Source organism: Polypterus senegalus, chromosome 2 (genome assembly GCF_016835505.1).
Source record: "Polypterus senegalus isolate Bchr_013 chromosome 2, ASM1683550v1, whole genome shotgun sequence".
Taxonomy (NCBI): Eukaryota; Metazoa; Chordata; class Cladistia; order Polypteriformes; family Polypteridae; genus Polypterus; species Polypterus senegalus.
The window spans coordinates 39680851-39688051 of record NC_053155.1 but is presented as its reverse complement, the minus strand read 5'-3'; the positions used below and the strand labels follow the sequence as shown (position 1 = coordinate 39688051).

The following is a 7201-nucleotide window of genomic DNA, read 5'->3' as shown; positions in this document are numbered from 1 at the left end:
AACAGTGTCAATCAATGCAAACATTTACTCTGGTTTGATCATCAGCTAACGCCCAAATTTAAAACTTTATTTTATTACTCTTCTGGTTCTTCGTATACCTTTGAGCTGAGCCACCACCCTTGAAATTTCTGGGCATGTAACAACTGCCCATTCTGCTTCTTTACAGGACATCTGCTGATTTCTTTATAAGAGCCAATCTTAGAAAGTTAATGCTTTAAGTTAAACTCATATTAGTGTTTCCTTATTTTGAACAGAATAGAATTTTCTTTCATTGTCATAGACAATAGTGTTATGTTGCGTGATACTTAATTTCATAAATACACACAAACTTTGTCTGTAATGGTGCGGAGTATCCAAACACTCATTACTTTATTGCATTCAACAACAACAACTCTAGGGTGCACCACATATACTATATCTTGCTTGGTGCCACCTACTGGTTACTATCGGCATTGCGAAACATGTAGTTTAATACAATACATAACATATCTCCTCCCTGTTAAGATTGATTGTCAATAACACAAATAATTTTTTTTTTTTTTAGTAACAAATATATATCTCAGAACTCTGAAAAGGAATATGCCTCTGAACTTGAACAGTCACACACTTGTATATTCTCCATCTCAGTGAGTGTTCACTCAGCACGGTAGCGTAGTGGTGGTTTAGTGATCCTCACTGGATACCGTCTGACAGTCTCTGTTACCAGAGTATGCTCCGTGTGTCGTGAATCAGTGGACTTGGGTTTTCCCAGTGGTATATCTATCTCTGGAACTTGATCATTCTTGTCCTGATTAGATGTACTAGGGTGATGTGTGGTACTACTATCACTCTGGGGTAGTAACACGAAGGGGTCCACAGGAGGGTTCACTGCAGCCTGCTGAAGCTCTGGATCAGGACGTGTCAGCATCTGGTCCACATGGCGTTTCCATACCTCCCACATTTATCTTGTAAGACACTGGTCCAGTCTTCTCCACAACAACACCTTGAGTCCACCTCTCCTCACCCTTCCTATAGTCACGCACGAGGACAGGCTCTCCTACATCAAACTGTCTGTCCTTGGAGCGTGGTTGGCGGTGCTCTTGTTGAGCATCTTGTGACCTGTGCACTACACCAGCAACACTGGGTTTCAGGAAGTCCAGCCGTGATCGCAGCTTGCGTCCAAGGAACAACATAGCTGGTGTCTCCTTTGTTGTTGCATGAGGGGTATTGCGGTATGTTAACAGAAATGTATCCAGGCGTTGTTGCACAAGTGCTGTGCCTCTAGAAGATTTTAAGGAATGTTTGAATGTCTGCACGAAACGCTCGGCCAAGCCATTGGTGGCAGGATGGTATGGAGCTGAGCGGATGTGTCTTACTCCGTTGGACTTCAAGAATGTATTAATATCTTCAGAACAGAACTGAGGTCCATTATCACTCACAAGGATGTGTGGAATGCCATATCGACTAAAAAGGCTTCTGAGCACTTGAATGGTCTTACCGGCGGTGGTGTTGTCCATAATATGCACCTCAGGCCACTTGGAATGTGCATCTATCACGACCAGGTACATATTTCCTTCAAATGGACCCGCAAAGTCCACATGTATCCTTTCCCAGGGACTAGAGGGCCACATCCAAGGGTGTAAAGGTGCTAGCCCAGGCTCTTTTTGCATACTCTGACAAGAGTGGCAGGATTTAGCTTGGAGCTCAATTTAAGAGTCGATGCCAGGCCACCATACGTAACTACGTGCCAAGCTTTTCATTCGCACTATACCTGGATGTGCTATATGGAGCTCTTTCAGAACCCGGGGGCTCAGTTTTGGTGGAACAATCACTCTCACACCCCACATGAGGCATCCCAGTTGTATTGTAAGATCATGCCGACGCAGTAAGTAGGGTGCCAGTTCTTCATCTGCATCCTTTGCAGCTGGAAAATGCCCAGTGGTGACCATTTCCACAACACGAGATAAAATGGGGTCAGACATGGTGTGCCGTTTGATCTCGGTGTTACTAACTGGTAGGGTGTCCAACTGAGACGTGTAAAATACATCTACTGCGCTTAGTTTCTCTTTGTGAGCATGGGGGAGTGGTAAGCGTGAAAGACCGTCAGCATTTGCATGTAAGGCACCTTTCCGATATTGAATGGTGTAATCATGCGCAGACAGGAGGAGTGCCCAACGCTGCATTCGGGCGGCAGCCATTGACGGCGACTTTTCGATGGGCTCAAGATGGAGGTTAATGGGCGATGGTCTGTGAGCAGCGTGAACTTGTTACCGTAGAGGTACTGGTGGAACTTGCGTACTCCAAAGACTATCGCGAGCGCCTCCCTCTGATCTGAGCATAATTTTGTTCTGCCTTACTAAGAGTTCGTGATGCATAGGCTATCGGTTTTTCTTTGCCATCAGGCATGACGTGTGAGAGCACAGCTCCAACCCCATAAGGTGAAGCATCGCACGCAAGTCGAAGGGGCAGTTCTGGATGGTAATGGGTCAATACCTCCTGTGATACTAGGAGTAATTTAGCATCCTGGAATGCAGACTCACAGGCTGATGTCCATTGCCATGGCTTCTCCTTATTTAGCAGTTCATTCAGTGGTTTCAAGATAGTGGACAGGTCAGGGATGAAACGTCCGTAGTAGTTTAACATTCCCAGAAAAGAACGTAATTGACTAACCTCTTGTGGTGCTGGGGCCTCCACAATGGCACTCACCTTTTCTGGTGATTTGTGAAGTCCTGCTGCATCAATTATGTGACCCAAGTATTCCACAGACTCCTGGAAGAACAAGCACTTCTCTTGTTTGAGATGCAGGCCATACTCCTCTAGCCTACTCAAAACTGTATCCAGAGTTTTGAGGTGGGTCTGCCCATCAGGGCCACTCACAAGGATATCGTCCAGGTAACAGTGAGTATATGGCAGTCCAAGGAGCACTTGGTCCATAGCCTTCTGAAATAAAGCGGGTGATGATGCTACACCAAAAGGTAAGCGATTAAAACAGAATAGTCCTTTTGCGTTGAGATAGTCAGCAGCTCCCTAGACTTCTCTTCCACTTCCATCTGTAGATAGGCATTTGATAAGTCTAACTTACTAAAGTGTTGACCACCTGCTAGAGAGGCAAAAAGATCCTCAATGCGTGGAATTGGGTACTTATTCACACAATGAGCTGGGTTGAGTGTGACCTTGAAATCCCCACAAAGTCTAATTGTGCCATCCTTTTTACTTACAGGCACCACAGGTGTGGCCCAGTCACTGTGCTCCACTGGTGAGATCACTCCAAGCTCAGTCAGGCGTTTTAGCTCGGCCTCCACTCGAGGTCGAAGAGCATAAGGGACGTTCCGTGGTGGACAGAATCTGGGTGCACTGTTAGGTCTGAGAGTCAGTCTGGCTTTAATTCCTTTCATTGTGCCTAGCTTTTAGAGAAAACAGCTGAATGTCTCTTTAACACAGACTCCAAGTTTTCTTTTCTCTTTGCTCCATGGCATGCACCATTTTTAAGTCTTTCCAGTTCAGTTTAATAACTCTCAGCCATTCTCTACCAAACAGTGGGGGTGCATCTACTTTCACTACATACAAAGGCAACTTAGCACACTGATTATTTAATTTGACTTGCACTTTGATAACCCCTTCAGGTGCCAGCGGCTCCCAGTGTATGTCTTTAGCATGACATCCGTGGGTTGCAGAGCCACTTGGCTCAGTGTGCTTCTATATTGCTCCCAGGGAATTAAAGACACTGCAGCCCCTGTATCCAATTCCATTTCCATTTTCTTCCCGTTTACTATAGGCAGCACGGAAATTCGTGAATATTTGCCTTGTTGAGACAAAGAATACAGTCCTAACTCATTGTCAGTATCAGATTTATTTTCTTCATTCTCACTTTCATCTTTCCCTGCCTCGACATGATGAATTCTCTTCTTATTTTGCACCCTTCGCTTAACTGCATAATCCTTCTGAGTAAGATTTCCCTCTTTCCATTTCTTTTCTCTGTCCTGATAGCTTTTGGTTTTGTTCCTACACATGTTCTTAGTGTGGCCTTTTTTTCCACACTGGTGGCAGTCACGGTCTTTATACCAGCAGTCATCATCAGTATGATTCATTTTCCGCAACGGCGGCATTTGTCACAGTTTTTTGAAAGCACCGCATCCACTTTAAGGGAAGCACTTAACTGCTGCACGTCGCGCTGCCGTCTCCGCAGAAACTGCGTAATCAACTGCTTTCTGAAACGTGAGATCTTTCTCAGTCAACAGGCGCTTCTGAACAGTTTCACACTTTAGTCCACACACAAACCTGTCTCGTAGTGCGTCTTCCAAATATGCACCAAACTCGCAATGTTCCGAAAGACTTTTCAGCACCGCTACGTACTGTGCTATCGTTTCCCCTTCCCCTGATTACGCTTGTGGAACCGGTATCTCTCCGCTATCACGAGTGGTTTCGGGGCGAAATGGGCTTGTAAAACCTCCACAACACGGTGATATTCCATCTCCCCTGGCTTCGTTGGCGCTACCAAACTGCGTAGCAGTCCGTACGTTTTAGGTCCCATTACACTAAACAACACAGGCAATTTCTTCACGGCCGTAATGTCATTAGCCAGTATGTAATGTTCAAAACGTTCAATATACGTCGTCCTATGCTCACCAGCGTCCTCGAAGGGATCCATCCGTCCGATTACTCCAGCCATGTCGTCAGCACCTTGCACTCCACGTTAGACTCAGAGGCGGAAAAGAGGCTCCTTTAAACAGTCTAAACCAGCTCACTAGCTAGCCACTACACAGCGCGGTCGGTTCTTCTCGTTGACACAACTCGTCGCCAATTTATGTTATGTTGCGTGATACTTCATTTCATAAATACACACAAACATTTTCTGTAATGGTGCGGAGTATCCAAACACTCATTTCTTTATTGCATTCAACAACAACAACTCTAGGGTGCACCACATATACTATATCTTGCTTGGTGCCACCTACTGGTTACTATCGGCATTGCGAAACATGTAGTTTAATACAATACATAACAAATAGTATAGCCTTTTAAGTTAATATAAGATAGAACTTTCTTGCTATAACTGAGATACAGTGTGTTAACTGAGTTAGCGTTTCCAGTGCTAGCAGGGCCTGAAAGATCCACTTACAATATGAAAATGGGATAGGCATACAGTTTTTTGACCATTTAGAAATGGTTTAACTGTATAAGGAAACTTAAAGAAATGAAACAGGAATTTTAAGCTTTAAAAAGAACTGTTCTTAAACAAGTAGTTTCCTTTTTTTGCTATTTCATTTTTCTCCATTTTGCGTGAACCATTGTACTTTGAATTTTTACTAAAGCTTTTAAAAATGATGATATTTTGTCTGTGGAATCATTTCGATGCATCAAGCTTTGATGAATCCCATTTTACATACTGGAGCTACTGAACTGGTAATTTTGGGAAAATGCAGCTACATTCTTAGTCATCTTTCAGTACATTTTGTGTATTACATCAACACTACTTCCAGTACATTCTTTATTTACTTGATTATCTGAGTAGTTTTTCTAAACCAGTTCTTACTGTATATATTTCAATGTACACACTGCAAACTAAAATGCTTAGTTAATAATAATAATAATAATAATAAGTTACCTTTAACTTATTATTTCACACCAGTCAGCCCTGAACTACTAGCTGGACACTTGTATCTGCAGGTGGCCTGTAACATACCTACCTTTTGCACCACACTTAATTTGATATACTCTTTTTAAAAATATCACTCCGATTTCCAAAAATGCAAGCCGTCAACACATTCAGTTCAAATGAGTGCATTATTTCTATCTTGTTCCTCACAAATGGCACACTATGAGGCTGGCTTCAGCAGCATAAAATATAAAGTACACATAGACAAAGTGCAAAATAGAAAAAACAGAAATGCAAATGTACAGCTAATATACACAGTTGTAAACATTTCTAAAAACTTTTTCCACTGTTAGCTTTTGTGTAATAACTGGCTGGCGTGAGTAGAAATTATACAAGTGTGATGGCTGTAGGTGAAATAAGTGTTACTATTAATTTAGCACCCCTTAGCATACCATGTTGGAATGAGCCAGTGACTAACGATGCCTCAGGACAATGTAGCATTCTTCTTCAGCTGCCTTTCGGCAATTTTAATTCCCCTTTAAAGTGTTGCTCTCTTGTTTCCAGGAATTACAATTCACACTGTTGTCAATTTTAGAGATGTTAAAGATCTGCCTTTTCTTTAGTCTTCTTTTTATGTCCTTGCTTATCTATTGTCACTGTCTGTACATTATGTAACTTCTTTAAAATGTCTCTGACATTTTATGAAGTGTTAATTTGAATGCACTGCATCGCTCATATTGAATTTTATCTTGCTTATCGCCTTAAGGGTTTTTTATATCGGCATCAAATGTGCTTTTACAAAATTATAATATTTTTAGCTTTTGCTGATTCAAACTTATGATCACTGACAGCTAACAATTCTATATCTTTAGAATCCTGTGTTAACTGTTTAAGAATACCAAGTCAAGGAAAGATTCTTTCTACAGGACCAGAGAAAGTACAGTCCCCTGTGGTGCTCCTGTGCTGCTGACCACAATGTCACACCTGCAGTTCCTGAGACGCACATACTGAGGCCTGTCTGTAAGATAGTTCACGATCCATGCCACCAGGCATGAATCTACTCCTAACTCTGTCAGCTTGTCCCTGAGGAGCAAAGGTTGGATGGCGTTGAAGCCACTAGAGAAGTCCAGAAACATAATTCTTACAGCACCACTGCCTCTGTCCAAGTGGGAGAGGGATCGGTGTAGCATATAGATGATGGCATGCTCCGCTCCCACCATCTCCTGGTATGCGAACTGCAGAGGGCCAAGGGAGTGGTGGACCTGTGGCCTCAGGTGGTGAAGCAGCAGCCTTCATCACATGTGCTGTTCAGGGCGACAGCCCTGAAGTCATTCAGCTCACCAGGAGGTGATATCTTTGGGACAGGGGTGATACACGATGTTTTCCAAAGCCTCAGGACTCTGTTCCAGGCTCAGGTTGAAGATAAGCTGTAGAGGACTCCCCAGCTCCAGCGCACAAGCCTTCTTCAGCAGTCGTGGCGATACTCCATCTGGACACACTGCTTTGCTAGAACGAAGTCTTCTCAGCTCTCTGCTTACCTGGGCTGCTGTAATTGTGGGTGGGGGGAAACTCTCCTATGCTGGTATCAGCAGAAGTATGGGTGGAGGATGCTGTACTCCAAGGTGA

The 7201-nt window shown here is 43.4% G+C and overlaps 1 pseudogene; it reads right to left on the bottom strand.

Annotated features, from left to right (window-relative positions):
- Positions 1–890: 890 nt before the first annotated feature.
- LOC120524366 lies at positions 891–3380 on the bottom strand (annotated as a pseudogene).
- Between the last annotated feature and the right edge of the window lie 3821 nt (positions 3381–7201).